General features: G+C 39.0%; 1 protein-coding gene across 2 annotated transcripts in view; it reads right to left on the minus strand.

Moving 5' to 3' along the window:
• The window catches only part of LOC115792119 (prolyl 4-hydroxylase subunit alpha-2), a 46,234-nt gene that overhangs the window by 19,031 nt on the left and 1,729 nt on the right, over nt 1-25,474 (minus strand). The window lies entirely within an intron of this gene.

Below are 25,474 nucleotides of genomic sequence, written 5' to 3' on the forward strand. Positions count from 1 at the left end.
AGACACTTTTGGTAGCCATCAACAAGCTTCTGGCATAATTCTGGCTGGAAATTTGACCACCTTTTGGAAGAAATGGTAGTTTCTTTAAACTGGTTGGTTTCCTGGCACGGACCAGCTTTTAAGTGTAGTCTACAAATTTTTCAAAAAAGTTGAGGTTGGGGCTTTGGGAAGGCCCTTCCAGAACTTTAATTTCAGCTTGCTTTATCTGTTCCAAAATCAGTTCTGATGTATGTTTGAGATTATTGTTCAGTTGGAACACCAAATTCTCAAATCTCAATCTTTATCTTGTCCTACCACAAAACTCTTCTCGTCCATGGGCACAGCTGCAAATTTCAGTCAAGCTCAGAGGTGTCAGTTCTGGAGCAAGGACCTCTTTCTTGGTCGGCACCCTCTCAGTCCGCTTCACTGTGGACAGTAACGTTGGTGTTCCAGCAGTTTCCAGTTCATGTTTGAATTGTTTGATGATGATCTTGGAATCTGTAGTTGTTTAGAAATGGCTCAAAGATACCTTCCCAATTTATGTTAATCTACAGCTCTCCTACTTAGATCTTCACTGAGTTGCTTGGACTTTTCCATCTTTCTGAGCATTGGTCAATCCAGTAAGTGTAAGTGTCAAACAAATCCTTTTAATGCTGGAAACGAGAAACTACCAGTTGTAGTCAATTATGACCACCAATGGGCTTTGGCCTTGTCAAGTTAAAAGACACTGTAGAACCTTCAGCACCACTTATTAAAAGATTTAAGTGAGTGTATGGATTTATTTGAGCGTGTATGTATACTTTTGGCACTTTGTGGATTAGAGGAAATCCTAAATAAATTCAAACTTGTGCACCCAGTACTTGTTTTGTAAAGTCATTACATCCTTCCAGACTGGAAAAAGAATAATTCAAACAAATCATTAAAAGCCCAAAATCACCATGACATTCATGCCCATGATGAGTGCTTGTAAACTTCTGACCAGCCATAAATACAAAGTAGACCTTTAAGTAAATGTAGACCTATAATAAAAGTAAGAAGATAATGTTGCACTAGAGATCTAAACATACTAAATAGTTGTGTCATACAGCTATCTTAAAAATTAAGAGCACTAAGATACTCCACTGCGTACAGTTTACAACCCAAAGGTGGTGTCCAGCTACTTCACTTGTGAGGACAGCAACAGTAACAAGAACTGCATTTACAATTCACTAGAAGCTGCACATGAAAGAAAACTGTACCACAACTTTTTTGTTTTTGTCATGTCTAAGCAGTAGGTCTATCAAAAAACACATCTGTAGTATTTTCTGTAACTGACTCTGATCCATTGCAAACATAGTTACATCAATACACCACATATAATAATGTTTGTTTTTACTTTTTAAAAGTTGACTTTTGATATAGAGCCCTTTAACAGATGTAGATTTTGTTCTGGCAGAAAGCAAAAATATGAAATTGAAAGCAGTGAAGACCATTTTGCCAGGAATACAATTGCAATCCTCCCGTTTTAGAATATTTACGGTAATGTGATCCCTGCAATTCGGCACGTTTACAGTTTGGGTTTGGGTTTCCAGGGCTTGTTCTCTGGGTGGACTGAAGCCATCTGGAGTAATTTAGTATCTGGCTTTTCAATTACCTGCTATTTTTGAAGTTCATGTCTCTATTTCTCGTTTTTTTTTCCCCCGTCACTTATGTTTGTGTATTATGTTCAGAAGCGACCAATGGAAGACAAGACCTCCACAATAAGATTTAATTGGCCTACCTTGTAATTAAAACTTGTATGATTACAAGGCAAGTAACGGCAATGCAGAGCAATCTACTGCAACACGTGGAAGGCGTTTCTGATGAAACACTCACTGGAATTGCAGAGCGCCCTAGCATTGTCTCTGCAGTGAATAAAATGCTTTAGTGTGTTTTGGCTGCTTATATGAGAAAATATAGCTTATCTCAACTGTATCAATGCAGTATATTGCATACAATGCAATAGACAGAGAGAAAGCTAAGCTAAGTGTAAAGGTAAAACTGGACTACTTTATATGTAGTTGCTGTTACAGCTCCAGCCTAAGCTAAATTGATCTTTCAAAATGTAGTCATCTTTCCTCCCCCCAACCGCTTCCTGCCATCTGACCTATTTTCTCCAGAGCTTAAATAATTCTTATTGCCCCTTTTCCTCCAAATCATGAGTCATCATTACTCATAGGAGAGTTTTTTTCTTTATTAACAGAAGGATGACAAAACTAATATGTATTACAAAGAGCAGAAAAGAAATCCCTACTCCCAGTGGATCCCTTTTTTAACTGATGAGAAACCTGAAGAAATGATTTCACACATTTGTGTTATTTTAACATTTAAGTTGGATCAAAGACTTACACAGATTGGATCTGAGATTTAAAGGAGTTTTCATACACTCATCATGGGCATGAATGTCATGGTACAGTAATTTTGGACTTTTAATGATTTCTTTGAACTGTTCTTTTTCCAGGGTGGAATGATTGGACAGCATACATCTTTAATGACTTTAAAAAACAAGAATTGGCTGCACAAGTTTGAATTTATTTTGGATTTTCTCTAATCTACACACTGTCAAAAGGATACATACAGGCCCAAATATATCCATACATTCATATTTGTGCCTGTATGTGTACCTTTGACTCTGTGTGGTTTGGAAAAAATCGCAAGTTAAAAAAAACAAAACTGGAAAATCCGGTTGTGCTCCCAATTCTTGATTTTTAAAGCAGTGGCGGCTCCATAAATATTTTTCTGCAGGTGCTAAGGGGGGGGGCTAAGCATTTTACTGAGGGTGCTATGAACAGTGGCGGTCCTAGCCTGTTTGGCGCCGTGAGCGAGCACCCGCCACCATAGCGATTGTCGTAGCAGCGCCTACCGCACTACTCCACTTGGGAGGTAATGAGTGCCCTCTGCCTGCTGTGTGGTGCATGTAGCTTTCTGCCATGGTCTGACGGGCAGGTTTTAACAGAAGGTCCCCCCACCACCACCACCACCATCACAGGCACAATCAGAATTTCTTTTAAAATTTTATTTAAAAAAAACATGGAAGAAACTGAAATATTACTCTAAACAAACATAACAAAACACAAACTGTAATACTGGGTAAGTTAAAAGTATAACAACCAACTAAAAAAATAAATAATGTAGAATCTGGCCTAACTGGGCAACACTGCGCCATCCACCAACATTTGTCTGAACCGTCTACATTCATATTTGGGTTATTTTTTTCATCAGGATTCAGGTTCACACAAATACTGTTAATTAATGACCATATTATAAATAGGGATGGGAATTGATAAGAATTCCCATTCCATTATCGATGTCACTTATTAATTCGATTCCTTATGGATTCTCTTATGGATTCTCATTGGGTTAGTGAATAAAATATACCACAAATGGGTTGGTTTGCATTAACTCTTTTAAATTTAAAGTAGAACAAAATTAAAACTGGTATTAAAAAAACCAGAATTCCTCTTTCAAAATTAATACTAATAATATTTTAACATAAAATACAACTGTAAGGTGTGTGATCGGATTAGAAATACTTTTCTCGTATTAACAATTCATTTTAACTTCCATACTGCACTTTTTTTTGCTGTGAAACAAACAGCGGTGGATGGAGCAGCTACAAAGTTCTCTGTTCTTCACGTTACTGATCAGGTGGTTGATGAAGGACCTCCAGCTGTTTCAAAGTAAAGGTTTTAACGGTGGTTACAGGGAAAAGCGCTGCTGCTTTGTACGCCAGAAAAACGTTTCCTTTCGCTCCATCCGAGCTCATCGGTAACGGCTCCGCCTTTTTTGCGCTTGCTGCGTGTGCACAGACTGCACATATAACAGCTGTTGCTGTTGTTGAAAAACTGTGAACATAATTTTGTAATGCTTATTATCTTGATGCTTCTTTCTTGACGCTGTTGAATATATTCCGAACCTAATAAGGCGCGTGTGTGATGTAATCACGCAAATGTGTCCTCATGTTAGTGGAATCGGTGAGCGGAATCATTAAGTAAGCAGACTAACGATTCCAAGGAATTGAATTACTGGGAACCGGTTCTCGATTCCCATCACTAATTATAAATGAAATGTGCTTTGTGTTCTATCAATTGTGTGCATCTAATTTTATTAGATGCACAGATTCATTCTAGGCTCAGCAACCGAGACGAGAGAATCCCCTTCCTGCTCCTTTCCTTCTGTTACAACCTGTCAGAAAGCTGCATGCACCACACAGCAGGCAGAGGGCGCCCATTACCCCACAAGTGGAGTAGCGTGGTAGGCGCTGCTGCGGCAATGCAATGCCTAGGGGGAGGGGGGAGGGGGGTGGTCATGCCGCCCTAGATGAGAAGCTGCCCTGGGCAGCTGCCGATGTCGCCCATATCAGGAACCCCCACTGACTATAAAGGATCACAGACACAAGCTATTTTCTTCAGGGTGCTACAAGGGTGCTATGACTTTTCCAGGGGGAGCTATAGCACCCCCTAGCCCCCCCCCCCCCCCCCCCCCCCCCCCCCCCCCCTCCCCCCCCGGCGCCGCCACTGTTTTAAAGCCATTAAAGATGTATGCTGTCCAATCATTCCACCCTGGAATAAAACAAAAACAAAAAGTAAGAAATCAGAGCAATCATTAAAAGCCCCAAATTACCATTCATGTCAGTGATGAGTGTATGTAAACTTCTGGGCATAAACTTATATAAACTTAACACAAAAAATTAAGCAAATTTGTGTGTGGTTGATTATTTCTTTGTTGTAACAATGGCATTAAATCATACTGTTGGAAAGGCTGTTCATTTCCCCTAAATTGTAAGGAAAAGGCATTTGTGGGTTGAGAAGCAGAGCTGTGGGCTGCCAACGCCAAAAGGCCTTTTCTGCTACTGACTCTTGTTTTGAGCTTCCGGTACCCTGGGTGCTGCTAACTGTGTAACTGTGGGCCTGGACACTGCAATGAGTTGGTGTCTACATTTGACTGATCAGGATAGGTCCCGAGCCATAGGGCATCTTCAGTCTGGTGTTCTGCAAAATGAAGTTTCAGTGTTATTTGGCGTGAGCCCTAGCATAATCTCCAAATTGAAGGTCAAGTTCTTGTCAGAGTCAGGTCGTGAACTGGGTGTCCCAAGGAGATGGCACCACAAGACCGTTTTCTCACCCTGTCAGTACTTAGGAACTGTAGGTAGTCTTCTGCAGATTTGCAGTCCGGGTTTGCATGACAATATGGCCGACTGCTCTCTGTTCTCAGGAACAGACTGCACACAGCCAGTCTCCAATCTCATAGGGCTGCCAGAAGGCCTGACCTCAAACCCACTGAACATTTGTGCCAGAGGGACCACTACAACCACACTGGCTGGCCAGCATGAGGAGGCGGTGGCAGGCTGTTGTGGCCATGTATGGTTCTTCCACATGCTACTGAGGCCCCTGTTTGTTAAATCAATCATCCAATCCAATAAACAACACCAAAGAAGAGTCAACAGCCGAATAAGCTGTTTGGCATTGGCAGAGAAGATTTGCCAAGTTTTTCATGGGCGCAACCTGCATGCTCAACTCTGCTGCTCAACTCACAAATGCACTTTCCTCACAAATGTGGCACCAGGAGGAAAAAAAAAAAGAAGAAGAAGCAGGCTTTCCAACAGTGTACAACTTATTGCCAAGAAGCATTGTTACAACAAAGAAATAATTGACCAAACACAAATTTCCTTGCTTTTTGAGCTAAGTAGTTGCATTGTTCAATAATGTCCACTAGGTGTCGGCAGTGTTCAATATGTGGAAACACAAACGTTTCAGCTTCAGGAACCTCCACAACGTTATTAAGTTAAACAGGAATTTGTGCAGACTCACTGTACCTCCCAGAAATACTTTATCAAAATTGGAAATGAATGATGCCACATTCAAGTTTCAAGACTTTTTTTGTTATTATAATGTTTTATAGTACAAGCTATGCCAGCCTCACATGCTAAGTTAACAGTGAAAAAAAATAGTGACGGGGGTGGGGGGATAAAATAAGAAATACAATAAATATATTAGACTATCATTGTTATTAAATGACACATGACTTTGACTGTTTACATTCTCATACTAATATTTATTTATTACTGGTCAGTTGCAACATTTTTTTTTTTTTTGGGGAAGGAGTAATCACTCATTAGTTGAACCAGTCAGCGCTAGAAGACTTATCCAACCTGTGCCAAAGACCAGCTCAAGTTTTGACCCATAAAACAGTTTTCTTGATGTTTGGTCAACAGGTATTATTCTTCACCTTGTCATAGGGTCAACAACATTGTCTAACATTGTGCTGGATTTAGTACACTGAACACACTATCTATTACAGTTCCAATAAAATATAGATGAAACAGCTTATCTGATTGCTTATAGGATAATAATACAGAATGAAACTTGCTGATGACATAATGGAACTTTTTTGTTGTTTGGAAATAATGACAGCAAGTTTCCCAAGCTGTCATGGTTCAACAATGAAAACAAACCAGCAGGTGATTTTCATATGTCAACATACTGTTTGATTTGATAAGATCGTGAAACTGATTTAGTGATTATATGCAGGGGCGTGAATGCTTGGCATGTCATGCTGTCAAGCAGAAACCCATTAGAAAGTATGACGATTATGTCATACCTTTTTGATTTACGTTCTAGGAGACACTTTGTGAAAACGTGCTACCAAACGTGTTTTCTGGTTCCGTGTGGAATCAATGCCATCACGTGCCACAAGATGACAAAATAACCACAAAAACCCAACCGTCTATTCTTTTATTTGAGTTTAAAGTTTTCCAAATGCTTCAAGTGCTTCCTTGCACTAAAGCTCATCCTGTACTAGGTTCAGGCTGGTAATCTGTGCATCAGAAAGGCCACAAGGTGACAGAAGCTCCCTTATTTTGTAGGGATAATTTAGAGAGAACACACACAGCGAGACAGTGTAGCACATGAATGTATGAGTTTGGCTTTTTATGTACTGTTTGTCTTATCTCTGGTGTGCACCATGTGTGTGAGGCAGAATGACTGAAAGTGAACACACACAGAGCACGTTTTAAGTTTCAGCTGCTTTAATCACCCCTCATCAGCTGAGCTCAATAGCTGGACACTGAATTGAGCTTTTGTGCCATTTATTCCACCCTGGTGGGAGTTTAAACAACAGTGTAAGACACAGAGAAAACACATGTGTGTGTGTGTGTGTGTGTGTCCTGTTTTTCTGCAATCTGGTAAAGAGAAAGAAAAAAAAGGCTCTTTTTTTTTGCAGCCTACGGTGTCCAGTATATCATTAGCAATTTCCATTAAAAAGTGCTTTTGTGTGTACTTCAGCAACAAGTCATGACTTTGGACAGGCTGCAGTACCTGAGGATTGGATTACACAAGCTGTCTATCAGCACACACAAAATGAGCCCCCTCAGGACAGGAGGGGTAATGTGTTGATGTCAAATAGTATTTGGAACTAATCCCTAACATTTGTTTTTAGCAGCTAGGATTCCCAAATGGTCGGTGTCTGACACCAGATACCTTTCAAAAAAAAAATCCCAGGAATGCACTGCAAAGTTAGCATGACTGTTGTGTTATTGACAGCTACACTGACACAGTGTGAACCTATTCATCTTTGAGACCCACTTACTGTGTCCAGGGTAGCAAGAATCTCATCTGCACGAGAGTTACACCCTGGATAGGCAGACAACCACTCACATTCACAAATGTGGGTCATTTAGGGTCAACAACATGTCCAACTTTGCGAGGGTGCATGTCAGTCCCAGTCTGTGAATGATACCATCAAAATAAGCAGCCTCAAGGTGTTTGACTGAAAAGAAGAGCAATAAATCAATAAAAATCAAGAGTGACAGACTAAACACAGTTCAGCACGTACATGGAAAATCAGTGATTTGTCAGTAAAGAAATCTGAAGTAGCTAGAAGAAATCAAAAAACTCAGACAACCCTAAATTAACCACCACACTTGAAAAATAACAGGCAAAATTTGAAACAACCCCAGAAATATGGGATCAGTCAGGAATAAAACCACAAACAAATTAATAACTCTGGTATATATAATGTGATTTGCAATTAATGTCATTTGCACTACTCTTTTGCACAACTGTAGTCTAATTAATATATTTTTAACTGATTTTATTTTCTTTATTTATATCACTGTTGTATGTATATATTTTTTGCACTACATCACATTAGAAGGCCTTCACTTCAAGCTTTTACTTTTTACAGTGTTGTTTTTGCTGTTGATTATATTTTTATTTATCCTGCTGCTGTAACACAGAATTAACACAGATTAATCACACACACACACACACACACACACACACACACACACACACACACACACACACACACACACACACACACACACACCTTGATGTTTCATAAGTTGCTGTACATTTGATGATTTTATCCTCTGTTTCTTTCTATCTTTGTCCTCCCTCCACCCCCAAATTGTGGGTACTGTACAAGCATGTGAGTACATGTGAGTGTGTTTGTGAGCACTTGTACACAAGTATATATGTTGGCACACACCTCATTTGACTCCTCAAAGGCTCCTGTCACAGAAGCATTATCTAACCATTCAACATATCAGTGAATTATGACTTCACCAATATTGACACAGCTCATTGAACAGACAGCTTAAGCAGATGCACCAGTAGGTCGTAACCTCTTATGGCTGTGAAATACAGGAGGAAGGGCATGTGGGTGAGGCCCTCCCTGGCCCACCAGGCCCAGGTGGGTAATATATTTTAGAGAAACTCCCTTCAAGATACATGTTATATGACACAATATATATTGCACTGACATTAATGAGAAGTTTGACTCAAACTGGTGTTTTGCTGGGAAAAATAAAAGCAACTTTAAAAAAAGCACAGAAAGTTGCGTGTTATTCCTTTTTATTATTATTGCATGTATGTGCAACAAAAACACTTTGTCTCCTATTATAATGTATCCTTTCATGGCTTTAGAATCCATAAAGGAAGCACAGCAACTTGTCAAGGAATAGCTTTGTAGCAGGCAGAGTAGGACCCAAATGCAGTACTGGGGAGACAGGACCTAAACTCAAAAATGCAGCTTTAATGCAAAGAAGGGAGGAAAACTGAAGGCTTAAATACATACACAGTAATTAGGGAGAGTGGCGACAGCTGGGAAGAACAGGTGAACTGAATGAGACTAACTGATTAATGAGACAAGGGAAACAAAACTGAACACAATCCACACAAGACAAGGCACAGGCAAAAACAGGAAGTAACAGACAGAGACTTGACAAGACACAGGGGAGGCAGGATAACCAACAGAGGTGGCGGTAATGCACCTCTAAGCTGGTGTCCCAACCACCAGTATAACCACAAGAAGAAAAAGAAGACGAAGATACAAAGAACAAAGAATAGAATATAAACTATGAACAAGGACAGAACCTGGATAACCAAAACTAAGGTAGCCTGAGAATATAAATGCTAAACAGAACCCATAAACCATAACAAAAGACAGGAATAACACCTCAGATGCCAAAAAATTAACAATACAAGTATAAAACACAAAACTCTGGGTCAAAGACCCAGGACCATGACACAACTGCTTTTAAGAAGAATATTTGTTCTTAAAATTAAGAAGAATAATCCGTATAAAAATGTTTGATGTTCTCCTGCATCAATCTCTACTATAAATCTTTTATGTCAACAAGTTCATTTTTACCCAAAGCAAGAGTGCTTTTTGCCCAGGATCATGATGTGACAATAGTGAAGCCATCACGCCCCTCTGTCTAAGTACTGGTCCCACACTGTAAAAAAATAAGAAAATAAAAAACAAAACAGAAAAATACTGGCAATTTTCTGCCATTAATTTTTTTTTTTTTTTTCTGAAGTTTCCATTAAAGGTAAAGTGTAAAATTCAGTGTGTGGTTACAAACTATGTAAAAACATCCATAAAAAATTTATATGGAAAATTCCTTCATTTTAAAACTTTGCACCATACTGTAGTTTTACGTTTTTTGTTTTTTTTTGTTTTTTTTAGTGTGTAAATTGGTTCACAAGACAAACAAAGCAGTCGTCATTTGGGGGAAGACCAAGCAAATCGTAACAAACATGACCCAGGAGGTTGTTTCTCTAGAGAGCAACTCTTAGTCCACAGAGGGCAATTGGTTGCAGACTTAATACTGCACAAGGACTGGAAACCTCCCTTCTGTCGTTTCAGTAGTTTCAGTAGTCCCCACAGCAATAAAAGAAACAAATGAAAAAGGCAGATTAACAGACGCTGGCTCACCTTTTTTTTTCTTTTTTACTTTCCTTGTAGTACTGGCAGAACTGCCGGTGCTCCATGACCCAGTTGGCCGTGTAGCTCTCTTGTGTTTGAGCATTTGGTTCATTCATTATTAACATGTTTATTGTCTTTATCTTCAGATTACATTTAACTTTAAAAAAAATGAATACATTACACTTATAATGTGAGTAATGCAAAGTCTTATGAGACCATATTCGTGACTCAAGACTACATTAAACCTGACTCACAGCTTGGCACTGAAAATGTTCCGAGTGAGCAAGGTGGTCAGATCCTCTCCACTGTGTAAATTATGAGCCCACTAAATCCACAAAAGCGTAGTTTTGTGTGACCCTGGAGTTGTAGCACTGCTATTGGCTGTCAGGTTACACTGACATGCAGAGTGCTTTGTTCTCATTTAGAAAAGGGTGCTTGACTGGTAACATCACAGAGAGTTATAGAGAAATATACTCCCTCAGACATGTGCTGAAGCAATCAAGGAGTGGAGGGAGGATGGCAAGTTTCAAAGAGGAGCTTGTGCAGAGAGTAAGACAGCAGGCCCCTAGGTGTTCTTAACATTTCATACAAAACCAAATTGATCACTTGAGTCCAAAAAACTGCATGTGTCTTAAAACTACAGGCTATTAATGGAAGTAAGGCAGATTTCTGGGAGAATGACTGTGGAAGAGCCAGGCAGAAGTGAAAGATAAAGAAAAATGTTTGAAATGTCCCAATCAGATATATCATTGTGAATTCAGTCAGCTATATTTAGGTGCTTTCTACATGCCTGTCTCTCTAGAAATAAACACTCAAAAGCAAAACTGAAATTATTGTGTCTGTCTGCGGTCCTGTTTTTTTTTTTTTTCTCGCAGTTTTAAACCAGAGCAGACATGATGTCACTGAAATCAGTAGAACCATCTGAAAAGTTAACCAAAACAACCCAGAAGGCAAACATTAGTGCACCTGTAACTGAATTGTTTTCAGTGTAGAGGGAGTGGAGATTCAGTTATATCATTACATCTCACTAGAAGCCTGTAATGCACCTACAGTGGCCTGACTGTTGAAGTCTAGCTACTGACAGGTTTCCTAAGTTTTCCCAGTCTGTTTGAAGAATTGCCATTGTTGTGTATGTGTATGAAGCACTTTGGGGGTTTTTTTGAAAATGTAGTTGGAAAATATATTTGACTTTACTGGAACTTACTTGAAAAGTTTCATCTTTACTGGAGACTGGTGCAACAAGAATGCATTGTTACTCTTGGCAGGTGTCGATCCGCCACAATACCCAAAACTCATATGACCCATTTTAACTGCTGACTATGACGGACAAAACGCTGACTTATTCAGTGGAAAGGAAGCAGGTTCTGCACACTCTGCACTGAAGCCGGCGAAACATCATTATAATCAGATTAAAGAAAAAAAATGAAAATGAACACATATTTGTAAAATGTGGCCACTACAGAGCATCTTATTCTATACAATATGAGTTTTTGATGTTTAACTAAGGGTGGAAGATGGGGAAAAGTCACAAAATGAGAACTGTTGTAGTTGCACAACCTTGTCTTATTCCATCTATCCATCTATTTTCTTGACACCTTATCCCATTCAGGGTTGCAGACAGGCTGGCGCCAACCGTCACAGAGCAAGAGGCAGGGTGCACCCTGGTCAGGTTGTCAGTCTATTGCAAGGCTCTGATGCTATCCCACACAAAAAATAAACTTAGCTGTACATGATTTGTGTGTGTGTGTGTGTGATTTTAATCTTCAAGCCTGGAGTAGTAATTAGATTTCATAAGGAATTCAGCTGTGAAGCTTTAACTTCACATATATTTTTAAACATATTTTAAATCCAGTGCGAACTGTCTGTTTTCTTAATCCACCAATGTTTAACCAATAAAAATTGTGTTAATGTATCTGTATGCTCTTGTTTTTCGAGTAAGCCAAGCAGTTTTGTCTGAGGCATAAATCAGTCAAATCCCAAATCTGTGCCATAAAACGTTTGTCTCACAGAGGGATAAACTCGATGATGGACCCTGACAGGGGTATGCATCATAAAAGAGAAGCAACACGCGATAGTCTGGAAGTCGTTATGCAAAGAAGGTTAAACTCTCCCTCTTTTAGTCTCCCTAAAGCCACTGAAGTCCCTGAAGCCCCAAGAAGGCTATAAACAGGTTCTAAGAGCATTCTTCAGGGATATCTCAGAAATGTTTTGCTCCCCCTCATCCAAACAATACACACATCCTGCAGACATACACAGTGCATGCGTGGAAGTGCTTTAAATGAGAGTGCAGGGAAGTGGCATGTAAGCATACAAATGGTAAAAGTGAAATGTTGAGACCACTCAGCTGTTTTTTTTTTTGTTGTTTTGTGCAGTAAAAGCCTTGACACTTTTAATTGTATTAATCACACAATATTTGGAGTTCAAATACTAATTTGTCTGCATGGTTTGAGATAGTACTTTTTTTTTATTCATTTGTGACAAACACTTCTAATAGTGAAACAGCATCCAAAGTATTGTTACTGAAAAAACCCGGCAAACCCACTGGAGGCTCTCCCTCTCCGTTCTATGGCCCGGTTCAATGCAGGTAACACTTTAAGTGCAAAGAGGTGAACGCACGTAAACAAGCTTTCAGGACATAAAATTAAACAAAAAACAGACAAAGTAATTTCCTGAGAATTTGTGGGTATATGGCTTTAGATCTCTGTGTGTGTGTGTGTGTGTGTGTGTGTGTGTGTGTGTGTGTGTGTGTGTGTGTGTGTGTGTGTGTGTGTGTGTGTGTGTGTGTGTGTGTGTGTGTGGTGGGGGTGAGTGAACCTTGCTCTGTGCAGGAATGCGCAGAGCGAGTAGTCAGAATGATGAAGGGAAATTACGCAAGTAATAGGAAGGTTAGGAGGAAGATGGTTTATGCAGTCACATTTATATAAACTATTTTAGCTTCAGGGTTTTTCATCTAAGACCACACAGATGCTTTCTTTTTGTTTTAACATGTTTTGGCCTGGATGTTTTTGGGAAGCCAGACGTCTCATCTAAACAAGAACTCCCTCGGTGGACCACTATGGTCTGCCTGTTAGTGGGTTTTGTTATTGTGCCTTTGTGTGTAGTGTGTGGGTGATGAAGGTGGGTTTTAAAAGCAGCTGCTGACCAGTAGCTGTAATTCATCCCATATTCAAGCCTTTCTCAGATTCTGCAGCACTGTAATATTATGATTTGGATGCTGCCCTCACTTACATGTTGGCTGTATACATACGCTAAAATAAGTGTTATTAAGAGGTCTGTGGGACATGCTCATTTTCCACAACAGGACCAAAAAAGGTTAAGCTACAGTTCAGTCACAAACTATAAGATGCAGACATGCACACACACAGAGTTACCAACAATAAGTGGTAACTCTTGTTCAGACGTCTCATCTAAACAGTCGGTCTTGTTCTGTTTTCTAATAGGTTAACTGAAAAGTGAAAACAAATTTCCATGCTGTTTGAGCATATATATATATATATATATATATATATATATATATATATATATATATATATATATATATATATATATATATATATATATAAAATCCTTATAAGTATATAATCCTTATAGCTCTTAGAGAATCACTTTTTGGTGCAAAAGTACAGTTTCATGCCTCTAAAACTGTGTTATCTTTGGAAATTCTCATAGATTCCACTAACAAAATGGAAGCAAATCATGTGTTTTTGTGACAGGCTGCTAGTAATAAAGAGCCTAAAGATACAATTTAAAATGGGTTCCTTGCTAAGATATCTGTGATGTGTAGACACAACACTCGTTTATCCACTGAGTTATTTTTATGCCTAAGTGATTCATAGGTCAGTGTTAAGTGGCTTAATAAAAAACAAATAAACAAAAAAAACTTTCCTCTGAAAATGGTCAAGTACATGTACTGGACTGCAAATGAATGAAAAATCAGCCAGTGTCCCAAGAAAAACCTGGAGAACTATTGCTTAAGACCACTTTAAAGATTACAACAAAGTCTGGCTCCATGGAAGCAAAATATAAAGAAATGAGAGGTGGTTCAAGACTTTTACACAGTGCTGTATAAATATAAATTCAAATTTACAGAAGTAGGTGTTTCATGATACTGAAGTCTCACTGTGGCCTCACATACTGTAGATACATAAGTTGATTGGCTTTAGGTAATAAATAATAAATCCTGGCAAGACCAGATCATCATAACACAGTCTTGACAGGAACTGCTATAAATAACTGACTGTTGGTGTCAGTGACTCCTGGGAATAACAAACCGTCCATGTGAAAGTCTTGTTTCAGCATCCTGGTCTTGTTGTAAAGCCTAGAATGCAATTGCTTATCTGAAATTCATGACCATACCTGAAAAATGTGTTTGTGTGTAGATTTGTTTGTGTGTGTGGTCACGCACTGTTTAGTTGCATTAGTGTTGTGATGAAATCAGACTCTCCTGTTTAGAAGCGCTCGGTTTACTACGTGGGCCACTAGATCAAAAAATATCAACTTATACGGTCATAAAATGAGAAATACAGAGGAAGCTTGGTTTAACCGGTAAATGAAGCGTGCTCTTTTCAGGTGTCAAATAGCTAGACTCATGTTACAGCGTTGATGACTCATACATCATATTTCCAAGACATTGGCAAAACAAAAAAAAAAAAAAATGAAAAAACTATCCAATTTCTAAATGGAACCACAGCAGCCCTCATAAGAATTCCCAAATGTTTGACAAGTGACTTGATCAAAGTAACCCGTATTTAGTTGCAACACAGGTGACACAGTCTAAGCTCTCTCTATAGCAGCGTCTAACTTGGGGTGGCTGTAGCTCAGGAGGTAGAGAAGGCCATCAATCCCTGGTTGGTCCAGTCTGCGTTCCCAAGTATCCTCAGGCAAGATACTGAACCCCAAGTTGCTCTCTGTTCACTGGAGCTAGAAAGCACTGAGATATGGAAAAAGGTGAATGAGGCATGTTGTATAAGTGCTTTGAGTGCTCAAGTAGAGTAAAAAAAGCACTATATAAGAACCAGTCCATTTAACAGAAGGCTTACCCATTGGATTATGGTGTGCGCAATCTGTTCACCCTGGTTTATGACATTTTTTCCACTTGTGAAGCTTTAGACTCAAAAATCGTCATGTTTGGCTTTTGTGCTCATCATTTAAATCAGGGATCCTCAAATCCAGGCCTCGAGGTCCGGTGTCCTGCAGGTTTTAGATGAGTCTCTGCTTCAACACACCTGAGTCAAATATAAAAGTAATTAGCAGGACTCTGAAGAACAGACCCATCTAAAACCTGCAGGACACCGGACCTCGAGGCCTGGATTTGAGGATCCCTGATTTACAGCAACATAAATTGAACTAAAAGCTCGTCTTGAAAAGCATATTAATGCAAGAAAGTTTTTTTTTAGAAGTAATAATTGCAGCACACTGTATACTTATTAGGAATACAAGGAGCCAAACAAAAATCCAGTGAGTTTGGTAACATTCCCAAAACAAACCAAAAAAAATTTTCCAGTTAACTTCCACAACTAACAGAGCCATCACAGAGCGATCATAGAGCTCTGAGTTTGTAGAATCTCTGAAGACCCATTTCCTTCTAGGGAACAAACAGCTGTTGAATGGAAGCATCTGCAGCAAGCATTTTCATACCATATGTAAGATCCATCAATATATCTATTGTTTAATCTTTACTATTACTTTGTTTAATGCTTAATAAGGCATCTCTTTCCTTTGAATTATAAAGTTCCACAAATGTACACATTTTGTCCATCAGACAGCTGGATCATTATTTGATTGCACTCATTCATGTTGATTATTTAATAAATCAAAATGTTGTTTTATGTGTGCTATAATTTTCATTTTAGTATACACTTTGTATACATGCCCATATACAACATTAGAATGTATTTCAAATATGTACATAAACAGACAGACATTCACAGAAGAAGGTTTGCCAGCTGGGATCAACAGCTCACGCTGCAGTGTTGTCCTATTGTAAATACAAACAAAGCTGTGAATGTGCTGAATTCAGTTGTCAACAGCTGGCACGTGTACACGTGGAAAACATGTGTTTGTCTTTCCCAGATCAGAAACATCCAGCAGAGGACAAAGAATGCATTGTTAGAGTGTTGATCTGGTTTAATATCTGCATGTAGGGTATTTGCTAATGATTCATTTAGAGCGGAACCAGGATCAGATGACTCAAAAGGCTAACTAGAGGCCTGGAGCACAGTTACCCTTCATTTCATTTCTCTTTATCTCCACCAGCAGGACTCTAGTTCCTGGTTTTAACTGAATTTTACTTTGTTCTGGAGTCAGGCATCTTCCACATGGAACCACAACTGCATTCAATTATTTTCTGGTAGATAAAATCTGACATCAAGATGCAAACTGTTTATCTCTGTAGGTAGTTTGTTTTCTTCAATGCCTTTTCAAGACTACTCAGATAACCTTTATTCATAAACTGGGGCTAGTTGTATAAACACAAACTCTGGTTTAACAAACAGCCCAACTGTACACAAAAATGTGTAGATTAACATTTACCCACTGCATGCATATTCCCCACACTGTAAACAGTGCAAACTTAATATGTCTTCAGTTAAATTCAGACTCAAACAACTCATTTTAGGTCATTCCATGAAAAAACAAAACAAAAACAGTTAGTGCCTCCTCTGACCCCCTCAGAATCAGGTATTTTTTTTGTACAATAACTTTAGAATGTTTAATAAAGCTGAAACTCTATGTATATTTAGAGATACAGGCCCTTAAAATGCACAGAGGTGTACTCTGCATTACTTTTTCCAGTATTCTCGTTCCCACTAAGTATAGCAGACAGCCACCTGAAATTTTCACGTCTGAAAAAGCACATTAAAGCGCCATTAAAAGTCTCAGCACATTTTTCCCCCATTGCGATCTTCATGATTGCCATGTGCAATATGTGTATTAAATTATGAGGGGGAGAGAGAGAGAATTTGCAGCTGCAAGATTTGTGGCTAGTCGGTTCATTCAGGTACAAAGAGGGAGCTTAGTGTCAGGTTGTGTTTTTCTTTGTGACAGCAGAGGTAAGTTATCTGAAAATCTCTTATGTTTCAGTGGGTAGTTCAGTTGGTTAATTTATCTGGGTTATCGTCTGATACTCTCTGTATATGAGAAAAAGGATGGTGCAGAAAGAGAAAAACAGAGTAGTGGAAAAATAGAAGAAAAAACTGAACTGAATAAAAATGTAGAATCAAATATAAGAACTGAGAAATGATCTGAGGTATCACTTTTTCTATGCTTTAAGGTCTCCAGAATAGCAGATGATCTAATTTCTCTTTGTCCATGCCTCTCACATTTGTAAATCATCACTGAAACATAAATTGGATTAAATAAGGGGTACAAAGCTGTATGGAAAAAATGCAAATGATCTGACATTTACAGTTGAAACACTTAATAAAGGTCACAATACTTCCGCCTGTCTACATACTCAGATAAAAGTCCCAATCCCTATACCAGCTTGTTCATCAAACTATTCTCATAACCAGCTTTAGTATTATCTAAGATCATGGTTTATGTACTTCATCAAACTGAAATTAAATAATAGCATAGAGTTATCCTAATACAAACACCTTAAGAACTGTACTGTTAATACCTATGATTACGTTTCTGATAAGCTTGAAGAATTTAACTAACTACAATTAACTAACAGGCCCAGGCCTTCCATATTTTTTTGCCTGTTTTATATCAAGTTGTTGTACCCTGCCTGGAAATAAAAAGAATGGAATCAATTATAGAGAAGTTTTCATTCATCTATCAGATGCTGAGAAAGAAAAATAAATTCTACAAGATTAAAAGGACTTTATATAAATGAATGAAAGAATTATACTGCAATATGAATATTATTATATGATAAGATATTTCACAATCATAATTTGTTGTTTAACGGAATTAATTTTTTTTAACTTAGCCTCTCTTGCTTTCATGTCAGCAAACTGCTGGAACAATGAGTGAATGTATTATTGTTCAGTTGTAACTCATATTATTGGACAATACTTTCAAAGATCCATTCACATCCGTTAGTTATTCCAAAAACAGCCACGCACCACATTAAATATTAATTGCCAGCATCTGGTCAGCTTGCCTCATGAGATTCTGGTATTAAAATGACACGTGTGTGGCCAATAAATGTAGACAGTCTGATGATCAATTACTTTGTAACACAACTTTCTCACAAGCTTGGCAAACGAAAACCCCGGGACTAAAGCAGCAATTTGTTTTTTAAAAAAGTGAAGTGTGTAAAATTGAGTTGAAGCTGATGGTCATCACATCACGCTTTAGCAGTATTTTATACACATATAAACTCACCAATTAACCACAACATACAGTATAGGGGTTAAAATTTTGATGTAGACATACATGTGAAAGGCATGTATATACTGCTAAAAAATGGATTGGGTAATGTGTTAGGAACAAAAGGATGTCACATCGTTTGATGGAAATGAAAATTATCAACCCGCAGAGGGCTGAATTCAAAGACACCCCATAAATCAAAGTGAAAAAAATTACATGGCAGGCTCGTCCATTTTGCCGAAATTTCACTGCAGCAACTCCAAATGGTACTCAGTAGTTTGCATGGCCCCACGTGCTTCTCATGTCTGTACTCGTGCTCAGGGTGAACCTGCTCTCTCATCTGTGAAAAGCACAGGGCACCAGTCATGGACCTGCCAATTCTTTTATTCTATGGCAAATACCAGTCGTGTTCCGTGGTGCAGGACAGTGAGCACAGGGCCCACTAGTCTGTTTGTGATTGTTTGGTCTGAGACATTCACATCAGTGACCTGCTGGAGGTCATCTTGTAGGGCTCTGGCAGTGCTCATTCTGGAGCAGATATCCGGTTCTGCTGATGGGTTAAGGACCTTCTACAGCCCTGTCCAGCTCTCCTAGAGTAACTTCCTGTCTCCTAGAATTTCCTCCATGCTCTTGATATTGTCCTGGTAGACACAGTAAACCTGGGAATGGCATGTATTGACATGCCATCCCGGAGTAGTTGGACTACCTTTGCAACCACCGTAGAGTCCAGAAATCACATCACTGCCCCAAGTGTTACGATTACCACGGGGACCACTGTTGCCTTCACCTTCAACATCCTCTCTACCTCTTTTCTCGAACCTTGGTATTTCTCTAACTTCTTGTGTTCCTTCATTCTGATGTTGCTATCGCTTGGTATTGTTACATTTATCATTATGGCCTTCTTCCTCTGCTGGTCCACCACTTCTATGTCCAGTTAGTTAGCCAGCACTAGTTTGTCCATCTGTATCTGTAAGTTCCAGAGGATCTTACTTGATCATTCTCAACCACCCTTGGGGGTGTATCCCATTTTGACCTTTGGACTTCCAGGCCATATTCAGCATAAATGTTCCTGTATATTATTGCAGCCACTTAGTTATGGTGTTCTGTGTATGCCCTTCCTACTAACAACTTCCATCCTGCTGTTATGTGCTGGATTGTCTCAGGGGCATCTCTGCACAGCCTGCACCTGGGATCTTACCTGGTGTGCTAGACCCTAGCCTCTATTGATCTTGTGCTTATCCTGTGCTGATCCTGTGCTGCCATGATCAGTGCCTCTGTGTGATCTTTCAGCCCAGTTTTGTCCAGCCATTGGTAGGATTTTTTGATATCAGCTACTTCTACTATCTGCCAGGGGTACACGCCATGCCAGAGCCTGCATGTCCTTCCATGATGGCTCCTGTTCTTGCACCTCTTCTTTCTCAGGTTTCTGCTGCCTGAGATATTTACTAAGCACATGATCTCCACATCCCCATTGATTTCCTGATGAAGGATTTAAGGGTCCTGTTGATCTTGTGCAGTTTTATCCATTCCACAATCTAAGTGTGTGGCATTGAGTATTAGGCTTTCTTGTAGTCAATCCAGGTGGTGCACAGGTTGGTCAGGCTGGTTACAGCTTACAGTCTTGAGTGACTAGTCTATCAACCAGTAGCTGGTGTTTTGGTCCTCTGGTGTTTCTACTGATTCCTTTTTGGGCCATCTGCCTGTTCATCTTAGCTGCTATGATGCCTGACAGGAGTTTACATTTTGTGCTGAGGCATGCCTTTCTTCATCACCCCTTTCTGCAGCTCTGATAGTTGGCTAACTTCCCTTCGTGCTGCTTTGATCTTGGCCTCTAGTCTTCTTCTCCATGGAGGGTACTGCTGCTTGTTGCTGTTCATCTTATAGCCAAGCATCTCAAGGAACACTGTTGCTGTGGTGTAGATCAGCTGGTTGGTTTCAGTGATGGTTGCAGTAGGGACTGTTCCTAATGCTGCATTCACACCTTCTAGTAGACTTCCAGAGGGTACTTCACACATTCTTGGCAATTGGCCATGGAGGGTCCAGGTTTCCAGCTTAGCTATGATCTTCTCCTTAAGGTCAGCTACCCTGGCATTCAATGAACCCGCTGTTCTTGGGGTTTGGTACCCAGTCTCGGAATGTGGGGATGATGACATCTCCCCTCTGATCTGATGTCTTGGCTCCCCCTTGCTGGAGCATTTGTGTTGTACCTCATTAGTCTCTAGTTGCAATAGCAGTTGCTTCTTGTGGATGTTGGAATACTGAGCTACTTGTTAAATGTTAATCTAGATGTTGGGTGTTGAAAAATCCATAAGTCTGACATCCTCTTCATGTAGCATTCCAACAGTTCCCTATTCTCATCCCTTGTCCACTTGTGCTGTAGCCTTCCAGTAGCCCACTGCTCATCAGTATGTTCTGGTTCTTCAACATCTGATGCTGACCTTGTTAATCCAAGCAATGTCTGAGCCGGCAAGGTTACAGTTATATATCTCTCGCTCATGTTCCGAAGTAGGCTTGGGTTGTACAGGGGGCCTAGCAGGCAAACCCTTACTGGATGCATGCCCTGGCCAGAATTCAAACCCAGACCTACTGTTCCCTAGAACTACACACTTCATATATATAAACTAGGGGTGGGACTCGATTAAAAAAATTAATCGAATTAATTACAAGCTTTGTAATTAATTAATCGAAATTAATCGCATTTTAATCGCATTTCAATATTTGACATGAGAAATATTAATTTAAGTTTAGTTGATGAATAAATCAATATACATAAGCTTAAACTTCAAAATTTTGTTTATTTTCCCACCAGTCTACTACACAGACCAACAAAGGGTGGAAGTGCTCCTGTGATAAGCAAACTCCTGAAATTAAAGTTAAGCATCATAACTGGACAGTTTTATTCAACATTAATGTCTCACTTGTTATAGTTGGAAATTAATCATTCTCTCAGCTGTATTCCTTGATGTTGAAATGTGTCATGCTTGTTTTAACAGCTTATTTTGAATTAAAGACTTAAAATTAAACCACAAAAAGGAGAAAAAGTTCGTTCTCCGTTTAACAGCTGCTTTTACACAGCTGTGCTTCGCACTCACGGTTGCTAGGCAACATGAGCTACGCAGAGGTGACGGCAGGTGACGCTGATATGAAGGCTAGCCGCTCACTTCCGGCCTTTGTGGTGTTCGTGGGCTGCGAAAGACGTGGGCCGGGTCCTTCGCAGGATGCGGCCCCTAATTTGGATATTGTGCGTCGATATAATCTGTATGCCGGGAACTCGCGCACTGAGAAACGTTCCACGGTGCAAAGTGCGATTAAAATGCGTTAAAATTTTTAACGCGTTAATTTCCCCGTAATTAATTAATCAAAATTAACGCGTTAAAGTCCCACCCCTAATATAAACATATATCAACTTGCTGCTGTTAGGTGTATAGGTTTGCAACATTCTTTTGATGCAGCCATGGGGCTGGAGTGGTCTTTTGTTACAGCTTCATCTGTTTTTCATTTCTGACTCAGCAATATTGTTACCACATGAATTAAGCTTCATGATTTCCTTGTAGTTTTTGCTTTCCCATGAGGCACCAAGGGAACAGCACTGTACATGTCACCATTGTTTCCAGCATTTGCTATTACAAAGCTCTAACCGTTTTCATCACAGGGACATACAGCTACCAAATGTGGTGTGATCTGAAAAAAAGGATCAAACTTTTTTCCTCTCAATGCGGCAAAGCTGTTACCAATCAAGAGGTACATCTGCTGCAAGATTTGTCTGAAGCAAATTTCAAAATTGTGGTTTTAATTCTGAAGCTTGCCTTATGAGATTCTGGTATTAAAATGATTCATGTAAGCTTTTAATTACTGCTAAGTAATTCCTAAAAAAAACTAGGGAATGAGGGTTGTAACTACTAAAGAATATGGGGAGAAAGAGCAGAGGGTAGAAAATGAACACAATTAAGGATTCTGTTAACAATACAAAGACAAAGAAAGAAAAAAGAAAGAAAGAAAGAAAAAAAGAAAGAAAAGAGACACTTCTTCCCATAGAAAGGAGAGAGAGATGGTGATTGTTTTTATTATTCCAGCTCTTGATCACCTCCCCTGGTGCGAAAGGTTGTGGGTAGATGACCTGTTTGGCAACATTGGGCAAAACAATCCATCCTTTCAGTGCATGTAATTCAAGTGGTCTAACAGGGAACTAGACTCTTGTACCGCCTCTAGGCACTTGCTTCAGAGTATAGAAAATCTAGGTCATGACATGAGACTTTGGCCACTCAGAAAATGAAAGATTTTGTTAAGCAATCGTTTAAATCAAGGACTCTCTCCTTGGGAGAGCTAAATTTGAATTAAAAGTCAGCATCGACTTATTAGGATCTGCCCTTGCTCATCTGGGGGGAGGGCCTATTATTAGCTTTGATTTTCACTTTGAGTCATGTCTCTAACAAAATCCAACATTTGTTTTCATGTTCACCCTGTTTGGTGTCCATCAGCTCCTGGGGGAAACATCTGGCTCTTGAGCTACTAATTGCTCCACTATGTCCACCAGCTACATATTAACTGTGTCTTTTTACTGTGTGGTGTTGGGCAGGTTATGTTCATTTGGTTTCTCAAGCTTTTCATGCCAAAATCAGCTGTGCTGTGGATATTGCTTTCGTGAAAAAAGTGGGACTGAGCCAAAGAGGAATAAAATAGTCCCTAGACTTGAAGAGACCAGCAAATTTGGCTGATCATTTTTCTCACATTACTTATAGTCAGATCTCAGATTACTGCAACTCTAATAGCTACTAGTTAAAGTCAGTGAGTGTTAATGTTTGTCCAATCTATGGTTTTTGTTGTTTTAAAGCTTAAATACAATTCATAGAGTTCTTTTCTTTGGATATTTATACCAATGAAAAAATGTTAAGGTCTGGACATGTCCTGTTTAAAAAAACTCTTTCAACAGACATATTTATCACTTCATGAGAACACATTTACAAGACATCTGCAGATATTTTCTGATGATAATCATAATTATTATGCTCTAACTATTACTATTGAAGGATTTGTGCGATTGTGTGACATCATAGATGACATATTCCTCCCAGACCGCATAGAGAGACAACCAGATGGAGGCAAACAGCTCATGACTGCATCACCGCTTGTCTTACCTGCTTCCCCTCAGGTTCTTCTTAGCTATGTAAAAGAAAACAAGAGAGTAAATAGATCTGTAGGGATTTTAAAGGGCTTCTTTGACTCTGCAGTGGGTATGTCAAAAAGATGACTGTCCAGGGAACAAAGAACAGAGAGCTGGGAGCTCTCTGTAGTTTGACTCAGATTTATTGCAGACAGGCTTTGAAGAAGATGTCAGCCTGATGGTTTGACTGCAACCGTCTTCGCCTCTTTTGGTTTTTGGTTAGTCATCCTTTAATGTGCCCTGGACAGTAAGTAAAGAACAGTCTGTGAATACTGTTTGATGAAACATTTGGAAACATGATTACTTTGTTTACAACTGCATGGATATATACTAGTGATAAGCATGCATGGCTATCACCAGTACATGTTTTGTTTTTTTTCCCCATCAGCCTTCTTCTTGTGAACACAATATCTGAGTAATGCCTTGATTCCGATTTGCCACAAGTATCCAATTTGGACTCAGTGATGAACTAATTCAAATTGGGTGGTTCATGGGTCAAATTTTGACTTTTTGTTTTTAATTCAGTTTAGTTTCAGTTTGCTTCCAGAGTGGGGTTGCTTTTTTCAGTTTTGTTTTTATTGTTTGAAAATGTTTACTTTTAGTTTTGCCCTTAATTTGTTTCAGTGTTAGTTTTAGTCTTTTTAAGTATTATTGTATTTAGGGCATATGCCAGAGGCAAGATTTAGGAAAATCAGTATAAGTATTATAATAAAAACAGAATTTATTGAAAGCCACTGACTCACAGTCTTGTAGACATCCAAAGTCTCAGCAAACACGTCCATCAAAGCCTCATCAGACAAGTTTGTTAATTTTACCAAATTAACAAATATTTAAACTAAGAATATTTCTTTTATGTATTCCGTTTATTTTAGTTTGTTTTCTAAGTTCACAAAATAATTTCAGTCAGTTTTCATTAGTTTCAAATCTTTATTTATTTGAGTTAACTATAACTAAAAGTAAAAGTAAAAGTTAAGGTCACAAAATGTGTTTATGGCCTTAAATCAAAAATGCATTTGTTACTTGAACTAGGTACAAAAATAGGTCACTGTGACCTTACATCTGTGCCTTGGGAATGTCGGGCATTAATGCAGGAAATCCTAGGTGGGACAAATTGTTGACTGGACTCAGTGATGAACATTTTTTTTTTAAATTCTGGCCAGGTACTGGAAGAAATCATTTCTCCTAAATCTTTAATAGGATAAAATGTATCCAAATGTTCTGCAAAACATAACAGCCATTATCCATAGACATAAAGTTTCAGTGTTGCGATGGGAGTATGATGAAACAAGAAGTATGGAAGTTCAACTTTAAATAGAAGAACAACTGAAGCACATATATGACTAGAAATAACATGGAATTGTAAAGCCTATTGTACCTGATATCTCCTCTTTCTCAAATAATTCCAATGAATGTATATTTCTTTCATGTTCTGGCAGCGAGCCCCCTGACTGTCAAACTTTCTCCTGTTAAAGCAGTCACACACCTTGCATCATTACAATCTGCATCCATTCTTATTTTCACAACTCTGTTACATCACAGCAGCTCATTGTGAAAAGTTTATACAAGATTTCAGGAACAATCACAAAATAACTGATGGCGTGATCCAGTTGTGCTGACATCAGTGCCACTTTCTTACACAGTAACTGGGATAGGCTAGTGTCTGATTCAAGGTGACTCATATTTTCAGACAAAGCTCCACATGTCTCCAGTTGTCTCAAAGACACATTCCCAGGAATGTCTATGAGATCATCCCCCTCTACGGCAGAAAAATCATACTCTAGCTCAGTG

Source organism: Archocentrus centrarchus, chromosome 14, assembly GCF_007364275.1.
Source record: "Archocentrus centrarchus isolate MPI-CPG fArcCen1 chromosome 14, fArcCen1, whole genome shotgun sequence".
Lineage (NCBI taxonomy): Eukaryota > Metazoa > Chordata > Actinopteri > Cichliformes > Cichlidae > Archocentrus > Archocentrus centrarchus.